The sequence below is a fragment of the Micrasema longulum genome, unplaced genomic scaffold (genome assembly GCF_059751315.1).
Source record: "Micrasema longulum isolate JH-2025_06_02 unplaced genomic scaffold, ASM5975131v1 h1tg000055l, whole genome shotgun sequence".
Classification (NCBI taxonomy): domain Eukaryota; kingdom Metazoa; phylum Arthropoda; class Insecta; order Trichoptera; family Brachycentridae; genus Micrasema; species Micrasema longulum.
Window position 1 is genome coordinate 310,108 of NW_028277262.1, and position 23,333 is coordinate 333,440.

The 23,333-nt window shown below is 31.5% G+C and overlaps 1 pseudogene across 1 annotated transcript in view; it reads left to right on the forward strand.

The window, feature by feature from the left end:
- LOC148285142 (protein singed pseudogene) overlaps window positions 1-7,182 on the forward strand; it is a 96,564-nt pseudogene extending 89,382 nt beyond the window's left edge. The window contains exon 3 of the transcript XR_015822826.1: window positions 7,074-7,182. The product of XR_015822826.1 is annotated as a protein singed pseudogene (transcript). The remainder of the gene's footprint in view (window positions 1-7,073) is intronic.
- Window positions 7,183-23,333: the final 16,151 nt, after the last annotated feature.

Here is a 23,333-nt window from a genome sequence, read left to right on the forward strand (position 1 = left end):
CGCGGACTTATGAAAATACTGACGTCCCGCCATAAAGGTACTAAAGTACTTGCGTAGTTTCATAATCCAGAATCAGACAAAGCGCGGTGTATTTTATACCAGTTCGCGCTTAACGGCATAACTGCGTGGTCAAAGGGTGTGTGTGGGGGGGTTGATGCAATTTTTTTGACGTTATTGATGAATGAACATCGAACCCTTGTCAGATGGTTCTGATTAAAACATCAAACCAATAATAAAAGCGTTCTTGTAGTTATTTAAAGGATTAGTTGATAGCTGATATCATTAAATAAAAATAAAATAGATACTGATTTTTTAGAGGTCCAATTTTTAGGGAAGCATTTGTTCCATTCAATATATGGACGGACCGCGCATGTTATATATATCCTTTCTTATTTTTTAAAAACATATATACATATACTTATTTTTTTAGTACAGGACTTACCATGCCAATTTATATGGCTTTTCGATAAAGATACTTTACATTAAAACATATGATTACACTTTGTATAATAATAATTAATACTAACTTAGCTATAGAGAGCGATTTGGAGAAATAAATCCCACTTACTCATCATATAATGTATAAAACAAAAGTGTTTTTGTAATATAATATATATTTTTGGTTCGATGGAAAATATTGATTTCAGTTATAAGCCCCCTAAAAGTGCGCATATTTTTTTATTTTTTTATATTTTAAAATACTAAAATCTACAAAACATAATTGTGTTCTTATGAGTTAGCAAACTCATTCTGAGATAGGTGCAATTAAAGATTATCAGATAAAAATGTATTTTTGTACTTAAAGTTTAATAAATTAAATATTTTATTGAATAATAATTTTAGCGGACATACTCGTATTAAATTTATTCCGTTTTGTTCAAATTGAAATAAAAATTAAAAATATAATTAACATGCCAATTCCTGAACAGCAATACTTTGTCTTTAAAGAAATCAGACAATTTATTTTAAGTGATTTAACAAAATATAACTTAATAATGTGAGGTCCCAAAACTTTCATTAATTTGTATATTTCTTACTCCACTATCACATTTCTGTAAAAGAAAATTAGACATCTTAACTGGAGATGCAGGAATACCGATCTCAATTATATGTCTTCCTGCAAAAAGCACCACTTGCTTAGTTTAGAAGATCGCCGTCTACTATTAGACATGAGGGTGCTTCATGACATACTTAGTGGACGCCTTGATAGTCCGGCTCTTATGTCGGAGTTATTATTAAATGTCCCTGGCTACCGCACTCGTCACACGTCGAGCTCTCTATTTCATGTGCCAGCAGTTCGTACGAACTATGCCCAGAACTCTCCACTTATACGTTTTGCTCGTGAATATAGTTTGAACTTTCCCTTTATTGATCCATTTGCTTGTAAAAAAATAACATTTAAAATGCGCGTCTTAAAACATACTTTTTTGTCTTATACTTAGTTTCAATAATAAAGTCTTATTTTATCTTATTTAATTTTATTTTATCTCTAATTCTTAATATTATCTATTTATTTATATTTTCGTCACTTTTGCAATAATATTTACACACATGTCTACCCTCATTCCAATATAACACCCACTCACCCACCCTCTCACACACTTACACTTACACAAACACACTAGTATGTATTGTACGTGTATTTAATGTATTTCTGTGGATATCTGTCATTGGTTTTATTCTCTGTATATTTTATTTTTCATATTTTTTTTACATGTATTAATTACTGTTGATATTGCCAATAAATATGTAAAAAAAGCTAAATTGAAGACATGAGTGGATGAAGGCGTTATGTCGCAAATGAAAATTTAATAAACGGCTTTTATTTCGAGAGCGAACGAAGGTGTTATATTATCAGTAATTATACTGGTATTTATAACTTTACCTGAGATATCTCTGCTTTTTGTTATTGTCACATGACACCTTTATCTACTCATGTCTTCAATTGTAAAAAAAAACTATTTTAAACTACAGAGATTTAAAATCTTTAAATACGCGGCGTGTTTAACTTTCATTATAAAAAAAATGAATGTCTTATCTGGCCTAATTGAAATACAACTTCGGTTGAAATGAAACAATTGATATTAGTTTGCGGTTTTTATATTTGATTGTATTATTTAAAGTGACCTTTGACTCGACATTTAACTTGGCGCTTGTGGGAGGCGCGCAGCTCACACGTGACGACGCGCGACGCGATCTTTGGGTGGCAGATTAGTCAAACCCCCCTGTAAGAATCTACAAGGGACATAGGACAGACTATGTGAGTCAGAAGTGGACGGGAGTCAACGCGATGTTTACGCCGAAAGGTCGCAATAAATTATTCAGTAAAATAATGCTTTTGGCATGTGTGAAATCGTCAATTTTACAAACAGCACTGTTTTCGCTAAAGCGTCTTTCTTATTCGCGTGATTCTAAGGAGCAGGAACAAATGCAATAAGGAAGTTTAGTGCTACGGGAAACAGGATATAAAAAATGTTTTTTTTCACGCGTTAAAAATTAGAGCATTTTTTTATTTATTCACTATACGGCACAAGTACCTTTTACATTATAAAATACAACATAACGGGTTCAGTTATACAAAAATGACAATCAATATAAAAACATGGATATACAAAAATGAAAATATATATATATACAGGGTGTTCTTTAAACCCTGTCACATCCGAAACCACGATGATCAGTATGGGCAAGAAGACATATTAGCATATTAAAAAAATATTTAGAACGATGAAATTTTTTTAAAAGAAAATATTTAAGAAAACAAATGGTTGTCGACGGTATATTAGACTCCCCCCTCCCCCTTCCTTGTTTCTCCCCTGCAAAAGTAAGCAACCGTTTGTTTTTTTTAATATATTATTTTTGTAAATTGTATTCGTTCTAAACATTTATTTTTATGTGCCAATATGTCTTCTTGCTCATACTGATCATCGTGGTTTCAGACGTGACGGGGTTTAAAGAACACCCTGTATATGTAAGTCAGCATACAAAAGATATAAAAAAGGCTGTATATTAGAGCATGTTTTTAAGCACGTCAATAGTAATTTGTGATTGAGTTACAGAGGTGATATTCCAAACGCTCTCGCAGCCGTAATAACACTTTTACCTCGCGTATTTTGTATGTAAACACACGAGATAAAAGTGTTTTCTACGCTCGTGAAAGCGGCTCGGAATAGCACAGCAGGTTAAGTCAGTAGATGATGTGTGTATTATAAAATTAACTACCAAAATAAATAAAATTCATGATTGTAATTTACTTGCGCATTAAAGAGAGCATGACTTGTTTTTCTATCAGCTCCGTAAATCTTCACAGCGATCTGTCTTAGATGACGCTACCTTGTAAAATAATTATAATGACTAATTGATATAATGACAGATAATTAAAATAAACCCACAAAAGAATTGAAGCACAACAGAAAGTGCAAGAACTGCATATTATATTGTGTAAGATAAAACGTAATTGACAATACTACAAAATATCATACTTATAACTATTTTTTCCGCTAGCGAACGCCATTTTATTTGCGGTATCATCACTATCTAAAGATAAATGGGTCAGTATAAATTATTGTACTTAAAAATAAAAAACGAATATGACAGAGATATGGTATAGACACAGTTTGGTCTTGTGGTACGATTGTAGTAATTTAGGATAAGGAGGTACGGAAACACCTTATTCTACTTCATTTTCTAATAGTTTATTTTAAAATCTAGGGCACATACTGACTGATAATTGTAAAGACGATCAGGACATAGAGAGACAGAGAAGAGCCATCAATGTCAGGGCCTCTATGCTAGCGAGACGCTTCTTTCAATGCAGTAACGAAGTGAAGAAAATCATATTTACTTCGTATTTGACGTCCATGTATACAGCGGAACTTTGGAACAACTATACGCAAGGAGCGTGGAATAAATTAAGGATCACGTTTAACAACTCATACAGACAATTATTCGGATTGCCTAGGTACTGCAGTGCCTCTGAAATGTTTACAGCTGGACAAATAAACACCTTCGCTGCCCTGCTTCGCCAAAGAGCCTGGAGCCTATGGGAACGCCTAAAAAACTCTAATAACGAAATTCTCTAAGCCACTGCAGGGTGGATCCATTCACCGTTGTTCGAGCGATGGCGCGATATGTTAAGACCACCATAAGTGCTGCAATATAAAATTTTATTTTATGTTTATATTTATAATTATTGTTATATTTATGTTTTTTGTTATATTTTTGTTTATATTTATAATTACGTTCATGTTTATATGGTAGAATTGGCTCTTCACTTTATAGCCATTTTACTGGAATAAAAATTAAAAAAAAATAAAAAATACCTGAAAATTCTCGCAAAATTTACTCATTTGGATAAATCATTAAAACGCAAATATTTTTTATAAATTGTAGTTAATGTCAACATCTTTATGTAGATCAAAATAATAATTTAACTCTGTGTGGTAATGTCAAATGAGACTTATATGTCTCTTATTTTTTTTAATAATGAGGCGTATTGTGCTACAGAAGGCCTTAGTTATTTAAACTTGTTGTAACAGAGAGGGAAAACATTTTTGAGAAGGAAATATGGTAGTCTAGGCATTTATATGGCTTATGACCTGTCATTGGCCGTTTTTTTTTGTTTTTTTGTTTTCAAATATTATTTTTTTTCTGTTGGTTCATCTAAACTACCCAACTAGGGATAGCTTCCCCGTTCCAGGGCAGTAAAAATTGTATTTTATAATAATATTAAAAAGTAATTACAGTTTTATCATTATGTGTGCTTTTTCAGTCTTAAAAGTAAACAATAAATATCCAGAGAAAACATAAATAATACCAAAATCTCTATATCCTCATTAAGTAAATACTAGAAAAATAAGAAATCAGCTTACGTCCTTCTACATCAGACAACAATTTCTCTGACTCCCTCCGACCAATAAGGATTAAAAATGCAGTCAACACCTTCCTTTTTTTAAGTGGCCACTTTACACACTGTGTAACATTCACCATTCTGCCTATATTTGAACATCCACATTCCCTCAACTCTTCCATCTGTTGACTTTTGTGAAGTAAAACAGCTGAAACCTTTATCATGTGGGTGAGATTCATCCGGCTGAACCAATTCACCTACTAGGCAACACCTGAAAACAATTTTACAATTTTTCATACTTCTTCTTTTACCAGGTAGTTAATTCAATAATGTTTTGAGTATGTCCAAATGCTTGCAGACTGGCTGTACTTTCTTTCTAGGGAGTTGTTTATATGAACAACTGAACATATGAATATATATATATATATTTTAAAACCACTCATTGTAAATTGATTATATAAACGCAGTACGGCATCAAAGTAACAAAATGGCGATTGTATTTTAACTGTAGATGTTAATGACATAGATAATTTTTGCATTTAATAAACATACAGATACACATTGTGCAACGCACATAAATATATTGATCCATTGAGATTCACGGAAAGGTGACGTGTTATATTACCTACGTTATCCAAACACTCACACATTCGTAACTCCTACGAATATTATTATGCGGAAAACGGTTTCAGCTTATGCGCCATTAGTTTCGTTCGAAATAATTGTTTTACCAAACATGAATGATTCGCAAATAATGCACACAATAATTTAGCACGAGTTCATGAGAGTTATCGGTATTTCTGACTCTCTGCTCACACCATTCGCACCGACTCGACACGGGAGTTTATTGCCGCGCAGAGCCCAAACCGCCGCACTATGGAATATGGTAGAACAACGGCATAATCGGGTTATTGTCCCGTGGCTAGTGTCTCGGACTCACAGACCAAAGGTCCGTGGTTCGAATCCCACTCTACCGCAACTTGATTCCATTTCCTAATAGTGAGTTATTTACAACTCGCTGAAAATGGCCCTCAAAATGAAATATTTGGGTTAATCATAAGAACCTAAATATTTCTTTTTATAAAATATACATATATATATATTTCATAAGTGTTTTTTACCAATGTTGCTACTGACACATTTCAATGTATTTTTTAAATAGTTTAAGAGTCAAACTATAAAATAATGTAAGATTTTTAAATTAAGTAAATACAGGGTGTTCTTTAAACCCTGTCATCCAAAACCACGATGATCAGTATGGGCAAGAAGACATATTAAAATATTTAGAACAAAGAAAATTTAAAAAAATAAAATATTAAACAAAACAGATGGTTCAACAATATTTTGAGTTTGTCCAATTTTTTGTAGACAAGAACTGGATTCCAACAGATGAAAGAATTGAAGGAATATAGATGTTTAAATATGGGCAGAATGGTGAATGTTACACAGTGTGTAAAGTAGCCACTTTAACCAGCCATTGACAGGTCATAAGCCCTGTAGATGCCTAGACTTCCATATTACCTTCTCTTAAATGTTCTTCATCTCTGTTGTAAAATGCTAAAACAAATGGTTGCTTACTTCAGCAGAGGAGAAGCGAGGGAAGCGCGGCCGCGCATTTTTGGCGTATCAGACTTCCCCCCCTTCTTGTTTCTCCTTTGCAGAAGTCAGAAACCATTAGCTTTTACTGATATTATATTTTTTTACATTTTATTTGTTCTAAAAATTTCTTTTCACGTGCCAATATGTCTTCTTGCTCATACTGATCATCGTGGTTTCGGATGTGTTAGGGTTTCATGAACACATTAAAAAAATATATATATAAAATAATTTGAACAAATTTATAACTCTTACTATTGTCGACGAATCACAAAATCAGTCTGGTTTTTTTATTTTTATTAGACAATGGCAATAAAATAACTAATTTTTTAAATGGACAACAATCCGACGCTCTAATTGCGCTAATTTTTCACCCGAGTACAGCCGAACTTAATCCCATACATCCTAACCACAGGTTTCGGCTAAGCCAATGTTTCGGCCATTTTTTTACGAAACCTCAACCGAAACTTCAGTCGGTCATTAATAGATAGACTTCTCTCTAAAATTATTGTAGTTTTCACAGTCTGCAATCGCGACCGCCAGAACATAACTTGCCGACGCATTCTCATATTATTAATAATGTACATTAAATTGAATGTTATTCATTGATATATGTATATTTTTGCAGGTATAATCTATCTCCGTTCTCATCTGGACAAGTACCTCGCAGTGGATTCCTTCGGAAATGTGACATGTGAAAGCGAAGAAAAGGATCCCGGCAGTAAATTCCAGATCAGGTAAGACATAAATATATTTTTTTTAAATTAAGTTTTTCCTTAACATAATAAAATATGTTATTTATTTATTTTTATTTGGGAAAAAAACAACTCTTTTTGCATATATTGTATACATAAAATAAGAATATGTATAAACGAAAATTGTGAAAACAGTCAACATAAATTTTCCACAGTGGTGTAAGCTATTGATTAAGTACATTGTCGGTATCAAAATAAAAGCAATTTAACAATTAAGAAATGTTAGGCACTTAGAAGTTGCAAATAAAATAAAAATAAAAATATTTGTAGCCAGTAATAAAAATAAAGTAAATAGAAACAAGATAAATTTAAATTAAAAGAATAAGAAAAGAAAAAAGTTATACATAAATAATGTAAAAGGTGCAAAGTATAATAATGAACATACGAGTACATGCATAATTACTGAGATCGTATAACTAAACGGGTGTACTGACACGTGACAACAAAATAAATTATTTGAATTAAATTACAAATTTAAAAGCTTCAATTAAATTAACTTAACAATAGAATCACCATGTAAAGCGCCCTTGAGGTATTTTATTACGAATATGGCGCTATATAAGTTATCCATAATAAATAAATAAGTACTGTCTATAAGGAATCTTCTATATTTCATAAAGGAGAGATAAAAAATGTCTGCGTGACCGGAGAGAACAGTATTATAATAATGACATGCTCTAAAGAAAAAGTCGTTTTTCCTTATCTTTATCAGTCATGTATCTGTTCCTCGATTACATTGTAAAGTTAACAAACTTATCTTCAATTGCTCTTAAAAAAAAACTCTTTTTTTATGTTAAAAAATTAAATTTTAAAAAAATTCTTATCAAAACTGTACGTTAGAATGCTTTGCTATTATACTAAGTAAAAAGTGTAAATTCAGTTTCTGTAAATAATGACTCTAGCAGCTCTAGTAGCTCAATCACAAATAACTGTCGACGTGCTAATAAGCGACGTGATAACAATTTCTCACCATGGTTGTTACATACAATAATGTTAAATGTCAAAATATTTACGATGCATAATCCTGCTGCGCAATAACATATTTGAATTTCACCGGTGTAAATATGGAAAATATTCCAAAACTGGTATTTTTATTTATTATTTATCATGCTATTTATTACATTTAGCCGGCGGTTGGCAAGCCAAATGTCAAGAAAAGCAGTCGCCATAGTAATTGTAATTTAATTTTCCCTTTTTTGTATTAGATACTCCTTACTATTTTGCAAATGCAATGTATTGTATTATTTTTTTATAGTAAACGCCGAACTTTCGCCAGTGAACTGAATTTATTTACGAGGAAAACAAAAACAAACCTACACGAGCGTTGACTTAGAGATTACACACGCGAAGACTTATAACTGCGATAACTTAAGCAGTTCATTATTGTTCATTGTAATCGCTGAAATGCTTAGCATGTTTTTAAGCACGTCGGTAGTTATTTGTGATTGAGCTACAGTTGTAACGTGTTGCGTGACAAATACTTAATTAATACAAAACATACGTTTTACTGCGTTTCTTCAAAATGGGCAAAGTGGGTAGCATTGTGTTTATTTTACTAATATTCCAAAACAAAATAATAAAATCCATACAATTCTACCCCGTGGTATTCGAACGAAATATTTTAACATCTTACTCAAATTAATTAGTGCAAATCAAACTACCCTAATTCTACGAAAAAAAATACATATAGGGTTCTTCAAACCAATTACAATTCTATCCAAATGGGGCATGCGCTTATAACTGCATAAAAAACTACCTTCGTGTATTTTCAAGGACCCCTTTTGAATTCTGCTTTCATTCCTTGAATTACATTCATTCAGGAACATGCCTATTCCCGCAGGACCCATTAAAATTAGTCCTGAGAGTGAAATTATTGTCGTATCTTGCCCTTGAACTTTCCTTTACGAACTATGGTAGACTCCCCTATTTTATGTATCCCTCTCCCCTGTAATATAAGCATGTAGATATTAGGAAAGATATAAGAAAACAAAGTTCTAATCTGTATCAGACCATTTCAATCAATCTAATGTGGTCAATTTATTATTATTGGTTAATTTATGGAATCAGATTCTCGTTTTTACATTTTTTCTTAATTTATTTTTTTGTTTTTTTATTTTTATTAATAATAATACATGAACCAGATATTATACTCTCAGGAGTTTTTTTAACTTTCCTGAGGCTTATTGCCAAACGGCAGTTTCTTACAACCAACCAAATATATATATATTTTTAATTCAAGTTACAAAACATATTTAACAGAAAAGAAGCTAAAGATACGTATATAAAATAGAAAAAAATGTTTTTATAAAAAAATTTCTTAAATCAATACCATTACTCAATAAGAAAAAAAGTACTGCTTTCAATGCAAAATAAATTCGTTATTTAAATGAATTGTTATTAAAAATAAACAATTAATAGACCAAAAGTACAAACAAATTGTCACGTTGAAAAAAACAATAAATATCAATGATAATTTAAAACAAAACTGATATTCAAAATATATCAATTTAAAAAAATTTAATATCACTATTAATTTTAAACATAATTTTTAAATGTTTTATGGGAAGTTAAATTTTAATAAACTTTACTGTATATTATTCATTTGTACAAAAACATGAAGTATCTTCGTCGGTAAAATGTAATTGAATATGTTTCAAAACATATTTTCTATAAGTATATATTTGTTTTTTGTACATGGAAAACTCGATTACAAAGATAACTTTTACCGTCCTATTGTAATACGGGTATGGGCCTGTATTACAATAGGAAGTTAACAGAGTTATCTTCGACTGTCTATAAAGATAAACCGATATTCGTGTACGAAAATGAGTTTATTTGCATGAACATTTAAAGTACATTCGTCGGTAACCTATAATTCAACATGTTTAGAAGAAAAAAATGTATGCGTATTCTGCTTTTCATACAGAAAACTGAATTTTACTTTGTTTATAAAATTGAAGATAAATGTTAACTTCCCATTGTAATCGGGGCTTATGAATAAGTAAAAGTTATCTATAGGTAAGGAAGATAATATTTGTAACAAAGAAGCCACAAAATGTTCAGATAATGTGTAGCGTATATTGCGATAATAGTAAGGTAATCATTATCAAGAATTGTAATATCACCGGTTCTTAGCCTTATTAAGTTTTGATTGGTATCCTATTGTAATTTACGTGTAATTACGTGATTTTAACGTTATTAAGATATCGCTTTTTATTTTAATACAATTATGACAAATGTCATACGACCAAAACTATAAAACATATTTATTTATTTATTTTATTAGGTAAACAAACAGTATGTACACATATATTGCCAATTTCTTTGTATATTAGTGTAAGAATCTCATGCACACACCAAAAAAAATTTCTACACTTAATACAATTATTCAAATTATGTTCAATATAATAAATGTAAAAGAAACGAAATGAAAAAAATATGTATATAATAATAATAATAAAGTTAAAGGTCTGCTTCTCTCAAAATTTCTATAATTTTTGACCTAAATTTACATACATTGTCACAAAAAATATCAGCCTCGGTAAATATATTGTTATATTGGTCGCATATTCTAGGTATTGTAGATTGTTTAAAATAGTTTGTTGACGCGTTTTCAGTTTAAAACAGAAGATTTTGTCTTGTCGGTCTAGATGGCACACTGAATGAAAGTCTTTCAAGTAGGTTTGGAGAATCAAATTTATTATTTATTAATTTGAATAAAAATAACTGGTCTAACATTATTCTTCGATTTTTAAGAGAGTATATTCCATGGTACTGCATACTTTAAGCATGATTAGAAAAGTTAATGTTTAACCGGTAGTCGACCTGCTTAATTTTTTTTTGTTGGACCCTTTCTAGTCTATTAATACTTACATTATAGTAAGGTGTATTACATGATAAGGTATGATTACATAAGCAGGTATTTTTAAAGTGTTTATATTTTTTTGTTTATTATTGATACTAATATTAACAGTATTTTAATTTCTTTGTTTTGTAAACGTTTATGTACATTACAAAATATTTCTATGTATACATAACACGAAAAAATTCATACTAAAATTTAAATATACAAAAACGGTAAAATAAAAATACCCAATAATAATTATAGAGAAAGAATGCTATCCTTTATGAAAGTACCATCCACTAATATGAAAGATGTCAATATCCGAAGAGATATGTTCGGTTGAGTAAAGACATTGCTCTTCCTACTGGCATTACCATCGGCAGGTTGGTTCTGCAAGCAGGAAGATAAAACAGCTTAAGCTGTCTATGTTTAAGGTAGTCATTAGGAACATAAAAAAAATACTCTCTGTTACACCTATGTTGATCCTAATACCACGGATCAATCGGAAAAATACTTAAGCAAGTATGCATTTCTTCTTTTCTCCAAACTATTGAAACTTGGGAGTTATTAATATTTATATATATATATATATAAGAGAGATGAAGAATATTATTTAAAAAAAAGGAATATAGAAGTCTAGGCATTTACAGAGCTAATGAGTGTCATTGGCAGGTTTAAGTGGCGACTTACACACTGTGAAACCATCTGCCTCTGTTGATCTTTATGAAGTTAAAGAGCTGAAAACTTTCATATTAGTCCCAGGGGTGTTGAGTACAGTTCTTGTCTACAAAAATTTGGATTGACTGAAAATATTGTTGATAAAACCAGCTGGCGTAAGAAGTATAAAAATTGAAATATATTTTCAGCCGTTCCCTAGTATTGATTTCGGTTTGAATATCACCCGCTTCAATAATAATTAAGGTTTGAGCTCTTTTACTTTCCGAAAATAAACAAATGAATGGAAGAATTGACATTGGCCACTTGAACCAACCAATGACAAGTCAGAAGCCCTGTAAATGAACAGACTTCTATATTTTTTCCTATAAAATATTTTTCATCTCTGTTTCTTTTTATTTTATTGAAACAAATATAATATTCCTCGGTTTTATATTTACATATATTTAACGCATGTAATTTTTTTTAATGGTGTGTTTTTGGCGCTATTTCAAATTAAACAAATCTAATTATAATTGTCTGTACGCTCTTATTTCTTATTGTACGTCAGCAATCGTGGTAAAATAAACATGCCTTAAAATTCCATATTGCTGATGACTTTTCGATCATTTAAAAATATTTTTTTTGGAAATTTGAATATTTTGAGTCAAATGGTTAGCGTGCTTGCTTACCATGCAAAAGACCTCGGGTTTGATTCCCGACATGGTTGACATGAAATATTTATTTACAAAGGTGTTTTTACACTAGCACGTAAAGCGTAAGACTGATCACCTTACCTACATGTCAGATAATCTAAATACGCCGCGATTGGTTTACAAATGCAGTGCCCTATCCACCACTGGGTACGGAAAGGGGAATGATAAAGACACATGTTTTTTTAATTTAAGCATTTGAATTATCAATTACCATATTTTAAACTGTGCGGGATGAATGCTAGTGTGAATCTAATGCAGTTTAACAACCGAACGGATTATTCAAATAAACATATGGTTTGGATTCCGAAAATCCAGTAGACGCAAACGGGTGGATTTGACACGGTACTACGTACGCTAGTTTCAAGGTTACCCCCTCCCCTTGCAGTCAGTGCACCACAGTCGTATATAAAGCTCCCCTCCATTCTGTCTGGACGAGTTTGGCTCCGACTTTCGTGTACCCCCTATGCGTTTATTCACAAATTACCCAGGGCTGGTTTATGCTTCATAATAAATACGTTTTCTTTTTGGCTATCTCCTTACATCTGTTTATTCTTCTTTTTAATCTTATCTGTACCTAATATCGCGTGGGACACTGATTTGGCAAACAAATTGCCTTACTTTTTAGAAATTCTTAGCAGAACGCGAAGCCGTGTCACCCATCACACCAAGAGATCAGTGGCGAGCAGTGAATTATTTTATAGGTAATCTACAAAAAATGTTCATTCATTTCTACCTACATATAAGTACATAATAAATAAGCAATATAATTATAAATGCGCCACATGTCCTATGTGATACATAATACGTCAACGGTATCCTATCAAAGAAAAATATTGCTTCGGAAATAATGTTCGAAATACTAGTTTCCAAATGGAGAATCTTCATATAATATTTGTAGTCAGCAAGCTTGTTTTAGTACTAGAAACCCTGACGGTTAAATATGTAAAAATATAGTGTTCTTTTTTGTATGGAAAAATAAGCTGAGGTAATCGGCTAGTTTCATCGTTAACTGAGAACTGGCTGGTCGCTGGGCGCACTTCATAAATACTTTTTTTTTAGAAATTTATAAACGATGATAGTGATTTATAATAAATGACAATTATTTTCCTATAAACATACCTAGTTACTATAAAACATTATTATCGAAAATCAAATATAACGGTAAGCTGTGCATAATCGCTTGTTTGGACGATTCGCCCCTGCAAGAGATATAACATAGGCAGTCAACAATGTTATTCAGAAACTGGAAGCCAATAGTGATTAATGATATTCCAGATTCTCCATTCTCGCTTGCAGTCTCCTGCACGAGGTCAAATTCAGTAATTTCTCGTGATGCTTGAATTTTAAGTACCTATTTATTTACGGTCATAAAACATGCAACATGACAAAGACGACCAAAATTCAATGTTCTCTTGGCAAGATCTGGCATAATTCAGTGAATGAATTTTCGAAACATTATACATTTACACCGAAGAGTCCAGATTCTGTCTGTCACTGTTTAGGTACAATACGACACAATCTACATCATGAAATGAATACGAACAAGATATAAAGCATAGTTGTTAGTGCTTTGCGGATCAAACTTCTGGACTCCGTATTCTTTATACAATAGGGAAATATCACATACTACGAATACCGATAAAAATATATGAAATGGATTAAGAATAATTAATTGTATTTTCAAAATCAGTATGGATATTGTGGAGAAATGTTTCATTCATAAATGTAAAAAAGAAATTTTATAAAAATACGTCGCTAGAAAAACGCGGCCTTGGTTGTCGTGACGTCATAATTCGTGATAATGTTCTATACAAATTTCAATGGCCAGGAACAAATAAACATGAATCGTGACGTATTATGGGCGCGGCCAATGTAATTATTGTTTGTGCGGGAATTCAAAATTAGAAATTTGAAAATATTTTTTATGCTACAAAACAAGCAAAAAAAAAATGATTTTACTAGGCAGTATTTCATAGACCTTTATTACTTTAAAAATATGAGAGAAAAAAATGTGATATTTCCATATTCGATACAATTAAAATATTGGTATTGCTGCATGAAGGATACAAGGCATAATTTGTGCTTTGCGACTAAAAAGAACAGCTTGTCATATTTCGTATTGTATTTTCCTATTTATGATTTGTATCGATAAGGTACTTATTCCTACTCTGGCCCTGCCGCTAATGTGGCATTTGGGGTGAAGGTTTGAGAGGTCACCCGCCTCCGCCCCCTAACGAATTCGCTGCAGAATTGTTCCCCCGGGCGCCCCCCGGGGCCGGCGGAGAAAGGCGCCTCCATTCGAGGGAACCGCGGAAGTGTAAACGCACCTTAACACCGCGACCCTTCGTGTTTGCTTTACTCATTTTGGGGTGGTAATGCTGTCCTTGGCGATATTCAAACTGGAGTACATTTAAAATGAATGCTAGTTTTGACTGCCCGTCACGACAATTTCATTGCCTTTTCTTCAGCCTCGTACTCACTGCTGGATATAAGCCTCTTCCGAATTGTTTCCACTGTTTCTGTCCCCCGCCTGTTTCAACCAAGCTTTACCTGCTATCAAGGCAACGGCGTCGGCCTATCTTTTTTGAAACACCTCTTTTATTTTCCCGTGGTCTTCACTTTATTATTATGGGTGTCCACCTGTCATCAAGTGTCCTGCCCACCGCCACTATAATTTTGCTGTACGATTTATGATCAATGTTTATTATATCCAGCTTAAAACCGTGCTATGTGAGGAAACCACTTTTCACTTGGATTGCGCTTTCCACCATGTTTATACTGTCTTTATTTAATTAAACTCTAGTTTTCCGACACAACTATACAATAAATTCTGATTGTAACGTATTGGTTTGTCACAACCATCTTGAGATTTAACCTTAGAGTACTCGTATATACATCTTGGGATTTTAATATTCTTAATGGACGTCTTGATAGTCCTGTTCTGGTTTCTGAGTTGGCCCTTTATGTACCTGGCTACAGCACCCGTCACACGAATCTATCTCTTTTCCATGTACCTAAAGTTCGCACCAACTATGCACAGAACTCTCCTCTGATTCGCTTGACGCATAATTATAATGTATTTTTCAATAACATATACATATTTAACTGCAGTAAACTCACTTTTAAAACCAAAATTAAAAAAAAACTATTATATGAAAAAAATTATGTTTCTTTATAAAAAAAATAATATTTTTACATTATAAATTTACGTTGTTTCTATTCACTCATATCAAATACACTCACCCTGTCCATAAACCTACCCTCACACCCATATACAATCACACACATATTCACATACCTACCAAAACCACACTCCACTTTTTTACACACGCATCCTCACACAAAAAAAACTCGCACACATGCACTTCTATGAATTAATATCTAACTGAACTGAATTTTTATAATTTTATTTATGTGGAAAACTGATTTGGCTTTATTTTATGTTTTTTTTTTATAATGTTGTGTATATTTTTTTGTATTGCTGTTGTTTTTCTGAATAAACAAACATTAAAAATCAAATTAAAAAATCTCATGTATATACTCTGTAGATTTAACTGTTAAAAGACTGTGCTAAAAAATCCCTTCTCAAACGGTACTGTTACGTTGTGTTACATATCCTCATAAAGCAAAAAGAGAGATACTTTTTAATAAGGGTATTCAAAAACAAAAATTTAAGACATGTATTGTCCCCGTTCAAGCAAAAGTCACTAACACTAATAATGACAGTTTTTAATTAAATATGTCATTACAAGCTTAAAATTATGTTCTTTAAGATGCAAACGTCACCAAGGTAACTTGGTTAGAAAAAAATTGCGTTAATCCGAATTAATTGTATTTTACTGTATGACTTTATACTAATGTATATTAAAACCAAAAAAAAGACGTTTAAAAATATTATATAATAATAAGTAAAAATTAATTTCTTACTATGTTTATTGTTAATTATTATGGCTTGACACGGACACAGCCTAAAAAGCCTGAATAAGTTAATTAATATTTAAACGAATGTAATTTTAAATGAATAAATAACCACACATTATAAAAATCATTTGTAAAACTTCCTTCCCGTATGGTCCATTTTATAAACGCGCAAAAGTCACTTCACCAAGTTTTAGCCACATTTGATTTTTTTAATGTAGCAGAAAGAAAAATTTACCAATCGAATTTATTAAAAAGACACGAAAACCTCCATAACACATAAATCCGAATGGATTCTTAGTCTCTAAACTTTCAAATTTCGAATTCTCACAATAATGTTTTTTGGGTTAGTGACTATCGTGAATGGCGACAATGCATATGTATATTTTTTTAAATAAAAACCTTTATTAACATAAATAAACAATATATTCATTAAAAAAATGGAACACTTAAGGTTGAACTTGCCAAAAAAGAGTAGCTCTTGTGTTTGGCAAGTTTACAAAATAACATAAATAAGAAACATAAAATGCAAAACAAAATAATAAAATAAATAAAAAATTAAACAATTTTAAAAATTGAGAAAATATAACCATAAAAAATATTAAATAAAAACACAAAATTTATAAACACAGGCACATATTGAACCTACATCTCTTTTTCAAAATACAGTTAATGTTAATTATGTCAAAAAGCTTTTCTTTAATTTATCCTTAAATTTACCGTAATTTATTTCTTGACGTAGATTTTGTGGTAAATTATTGAAAAGCTTCCGTCCTATGTAAGTATAATGATGTTTGGCCGTGGTATATTTAATTCTCTAGAGCGAGGCATCCTGTTCTTAACCTTCCCGTAATACGGTCCGATGGGAGGCTCTCCTTATGCACCTGGAGCATACAGCACTTTCCGTAGATATCCTCCACTCTTAAAACATTAAATTCTTTGAACCGTTCGGTAGTTGAGAACAAGGATGGTTTATAAAGTATTATTTTAATGATTTTTTTCTGTAGTACTTTTAAGATGAGCGATATATATACTGTTTAAAAATTTGTTTTCCATGATACATAACAATTCAAATATAATTTATGCCTGTTATAGCAAAATACGACTTCATTATTAATGAAAAATAAGAAGGGATATATCAAGTCTTGTATCTTATGCAGACTTATTTGGCAATTAAACCACACAAAAGTAATCCGATTCAGATTCACCTTTTTGGCTGTCATTATAATTTCATCAGAATATCTGTTTAACCGTCACAATCTTTTTACTAGTTTCCGCTTTCAATTAAACGTAATAATAAATCAAAGTACTTTATTGTGCACAAAATAACACTGGGAAACATACAAGACGACGACATAATATTAGTCAAAAATGCTGACATACATAAATATAACACCAGACAACAAAAACACTATCATATTGAAAAAGCAAAGACAAACACAGGACAGTCAAAAATACTACATAATGGACTTAAACACTACAACGACCTACCTTACTACTTGAAAACTTTTAATGGAGACAAATTTAAAATCAATCTGAAAAAGCACATGATGACTGAACTAACTAGACTAGACGAGACATAAAATGACTAGACAATATTAAATTTCTAATGTAACCCTAACGGGTTTTTTAAAATTGTAAATAAATAAAATAAAAATATATATATAAATAACTCATTTGTTATTTTGATTGATTTGCTATTCGTACATCTACCACCTGTCTAAGATTTACCTGTACTATGGTCCAGTGCATTCCCTTGTATGTTTTACCACTTTGCGTTATGGTAACCCCCTTGCACTACCCTCCTATACAGAGTACAAAATATACCGGGGACCGACTATTTCCGTATATCCCGAAATTCGAGGGTGACCCTTCGAATTTCTCTCCCCCACTTCAAATTCTGGATTTTTTACTATAGTACCTGTGCGCGTGCGCTGTAATATTAATTATTGATGTTTGCGTTAAGTTTTCTAAAGCTAGGGTACGTTTTATTCTTGTCTAATAATTACTAGAAATTATTACTGTAGACTGTGAATAACATATAACACCATTTTCGTAACGAGGGTACATTTTATGGACTATTTCAAAGAAATATAAAATGGAAATTTGAGAAATAGCTAAGATGGTTGCTTGATACCCAATGGTTCAATTTTTTATATGATTATAAGAATAAAATATGATATTTTTAATATCTGGGTGTTAGACATAAAAGTTTTTATTCGGAAAAAAGGTAAGGGGCCGAAAACGAACCTTAATAATAAAATCAAGTGCATAACATATCGTGCTGTAGCAATAAAATCCGTTGGAAGATTATCCCGATTTGATGTTATTTAATTCCAGTTATTTTTAATTACATAGGTCATGATTATTAATCATACGCGACTGAGATTTATTGTTCACTGCGTTTAAAGTGATAGTGAAAATATTGCAAAAAAAAAACAGTTTTGGGAAGAATTAGAAGATTTGTTAATAAGGATTCATGCAAAATCATTTTCAACACAATTATTGAACCTCACATTGACTACTGTAGCGGCATATTATTTTTTATCAAACCGAGGAAATGTAAACAAACTTACCATATTACAAAATTAAGGCTTAAGAATTATTTTGAAAAAAAAACCGATACACGAGTGTAAATTTTTATTTTAATGGAAATAAATATTTGCGTTCTAATAATTTACCCATATATTAAATTTTGAGGGCCGTTTTCAACGAGTTGTAAATAACTGACTATTAGAAAACGGGAATCAAGTTGGGGTAGAGTGGTATTCGAACCACGGACCTTTGAGCCATGAGTCAGAGACACTAGCCACGGGACCACAGCCCGATTCGATGTTTAATGAACTAAAATTACTCACATATAAGAAAATAATATTTTACAATACGATGATATGTTGTTTTTTGTTGTTCTCAATATGTGTTATTTTTTAAATGTTAATATTATTTATATCTTGAATTGAGTTGTTGTAACTCCTGGGAATGTAATTCAACGTAATCTACTTGTAAATTACTTTGTGTTATATGATTTATAAATAAACATTTAAAACATTGAAAAAAAAATATTAGTGAATAATATTATGAATTCTAAAAAAACCCCAGAATTCTGAAAAAAAAATATTAAAGCCAACATAAACATATATCAGAGAAAATCATATATTACAATACCAGAAAAAAGGTCAAAATTAGACTCCTATTAAAAAAAAAAAAACGGCGAAATCACAAAATTTCGTTTCATATAAGGCAATAAAAAAATATTATTAAATGAAAGAGAATCTAAATTCAACTTAAGGTTAAGAAATAAATGTTTATGAACTTATAAATGAAATATATGTCTATTGTTATTATTAGAGCACATATAAAAATATGTTTATGTGTGGCCCGGCCCTATTTCAAGATTTAAAAAAAAAAAAAAAAAATGTAATAATTTGTAATTGAGAGCTTTAGATATTAAAACGTCACGTATTTGTTGGGAGGTTGTTGACTTGGAAAAGAAAGCGATCTATCTTGGATTCTTTGGTTTACAAAATTTCGACAGCGCCCTCTGTTGGCCGGTCTTATATTTCGTGCAGTGTTCAGGTACATGACTCCTCCTTGAGGTGATAGCGATATAGCTAGGCTGCATGTGGCTATAGTCAGTTACAGTGCTATCGTTTTGTGAAGATCGGAAAGTTAAAAAATATTTCCAGTATATGTATCCAAATCTTTGTAGACAAGTACTGGATTGATTTTTTTTTTCAATTCTTCCGTCTCTTGATTTTTGTGATGCAAAAGAGCTGAATCCTTTTCGATACGGAATTATTTAGCCTACTAGGAAAAGTCTTTTTATGTATTATACTTCTTACGTCAGTTTAATTCACCTATTTGTAGATCACCAATTAGTTTACGTACACCTCTTATCTAGATATATGTAGATAATAAAAAAGTAGTACATTTCTAAATATGCATTATAGCAGAACTTATCAATTATTAAGCTGCTACACATCCCCAGAGATATTCACTATAATTCATTTGTTAAAGTTTTGCTCCTGGCTAATTACATATTTCTCCCCTTTCGACGCACATGGTTTCTCGATCTATTTCCGGTTTTCTACTGTAGCAGAATGTCCCCCTTGAAAACATGCAAATCAAAAGGACCCTTTCCATCGATTATTTTCTACACCTTGGACGAAGGAGAGATTACAATTTTAACCCAAAATTTGCTATTACTGCCAACCAATTTGCGTAAATTAGCCAGCCTCTTGTGAAAATGTTAAAATTATTTATTTTAACCTTTTTTGTTCCATCCTATTGTGTATTTACTAGAAGATACTTTGTTTTTTTATCAAGTCCCCGATTACAATGGGAAGTTAACAAGGTTTTCTTCAATTGTCTATAAAAGAAAATAGAATTTGCTGTACGAAAATGTGTATTTTTATCTTTTTTTTATTATTATTTAAAACATGTTCACTTACAAATTACCGATAAAGATACTTTAAAGTTTGATACAATTTATATTTGACGAACTAATTTTGTGGTTATTCATTATAATGAAATAAATATAAAACAACTTTGTTTTTAACACTTTTTTTTCTACCGACCATTTTCAAAGCTGTATCGATTTAATATTTAGAAATATAATAGACAGGTAGCGTGGAGCAGTTAGTTAGACGACCAACTGTGAAACAGGCGTCACGGGTTCGATTCCCGCCAGTTGCAAAAAAAAAAAAAATCTAAAAAAGATTTTTTCTTATTGCTCTGGGTGTTGTAGTGTATATTTCATTACCTCCTTCCAAATCCTCTCTTTCCTACCTGCTGACAAGCCTCTAATTAGAGGTTAAGCGGGTTATTCCTTGTAAAAAATCAGAGTAAAAAATAAAATAGATTAGAATTCATTAGTTAAGTATACCTTGATAAAGAAGCTTGCGTAGCTTTGAAAGCGGTCGCTAGAAAAAAAAGTGGTCAATAACAAAGTTGTTTTATATTGATTTTTTATATAATTATTTACATTTTCATTAAAAAAATATATTTTACTTTATAGACAATCAAAGATAACTCTTTTGAGCTTCCTGGAAAGCCATTTTAATATGGGCTCAAAGTACTAGTAGCTGATACAGCAATCGCCAAGGGCATTGCTGGTTCTGTTTTTTTTATTGTTTTATATACCTTCATGTATTACATTTGTCTTTTGTGGCCCCACGAGTGTTCAATGTCCTGGATGAACATATTAATTTTTCCAAAACGAAAGCCATTTTTAGGAGAAAATCCAAGTTAGGATTTTGTCTAACGGAAGAGACCATTGCAGGATACTGCTTCGGGACATAGCATTGATTTATATATACGAGTATGTAGTACTGTGGAGGCCATAGTCCATTTCTACAGTATTATTAACGTTGTTGTCCAGATATTTATTAAAAATGTTGTTGATGTAACAATAACATATTATAACCGAGATGAAAAACATTTTAGAGAAGGTAATATAAAAGTCTAGGCATCTACAGGGCTCATGACCTGTTATTGGCAAGTTTAAGTGGCCACTTTACACACTGTGTAACATTCACCATTCTGCCCATATTGGTCCAGTCGGATATACAGATCTGGTGACTTCCAAAAAAAATTCAAGGCTCTTAGAAAGTTTTGTAATCATTTCGGCGAATTGATCATGTCCAATCAATATTTAACCCGATTCAGTAAAGAATAAGTTCCTCTTTTTTCCATAATGCAATGAAGTGCATACTATGTACTTCTTGATTACCTTCTTTCAGTTTAAAGATGCAAAGACTACCAGATTAGAGAGAACTTCTTCGTGCAGCTTTTCTCGTTGAGCAACGTACAATTTTCCATGCATGTGGGCACCGCCAAGGAGACTTATGTCCTCAAATGTGGTTCGCGGTATGTGGCGGGCAAGCTGTAGCTTCAAATCCTTATTTAGAGCAGCTGCAGACAAAATTGCCATGATTGCCATGCCCGTGGAGAGGCACGATAAAAAAATAGTATATTATTGAGATATTTTACTTTTATCTTTTTTGTGGTTAATTGATTACCGTGATGTATTTATGTCCAGATTGACGAGTTTTATTATAAATGCAGATTGCTAGGGTTGTTTCGAAAACCCTAAAAAGGGGTAGATTTTATGAGGATTGTCCTCTATTGTGGGTGGGATTACGTTTTGCATATTCCATTTCACCTGACGCCCAAACTGTAACGCGAACCGAAAATTAATGGATTTTATACAATATCTGAATAATACCTTTCATTGTTCCAAAGCAGTTCGCCATGCGTAACGGTAATGTTTTTTGTAGAATTTTATGTATATTTGTATTCTTTGATAAAACATTCGCAAATAATAACCCGTACTTTATTTGCAGTCTTTTGTACATTGAAATGAATTTTAAAAACAAAATATATATCCTCGATATAGAGAAGATTTTTAAACAAAAAATAATGAATAACAACTTTGTTTTTAACCACTTATTATTTATTTTTTCTACCGACTGGTTTCAAAGGTACACAAGCTTCTATATCAAGGTAAAATTAACTAATTAATTATATCCTAATTTATTTTGTAGATGACTACTAAATATTACATATGGAGCTTATAAATCAAGTCTTTTTCTTGTAGAGATGGGAACCGAATGTGAGATGGGTACGATCTTTAAAAATAGACATGAGTGAACTTTAATTAAAAACAAATTTATTTATTTATTTACAGGCCTAACCAATCTCTGCAAAAGATATAGTAAAATAAAAGCATAGTTAATAGTTATGGTTAAACAAAGTAAAGGTAAAGCAGAGTAAATATGCGGTTGAAATGCGATTTTTTAGACAAATGTGCGGAAAATCAATGTATGACAGGGTTACGAATGATGAATGGTACTGAACCAGGAACATTTAATGAGATTGAGAAAGGGTCTCTAAAATTTTTTGGTCGTGTAGAACGAATGGATGACGAATGAATTGTAAAACTGGTATGTATGGCGAGAATGAACGGTAACGTGGGACGAGGACGACCAAGGAAGACGATA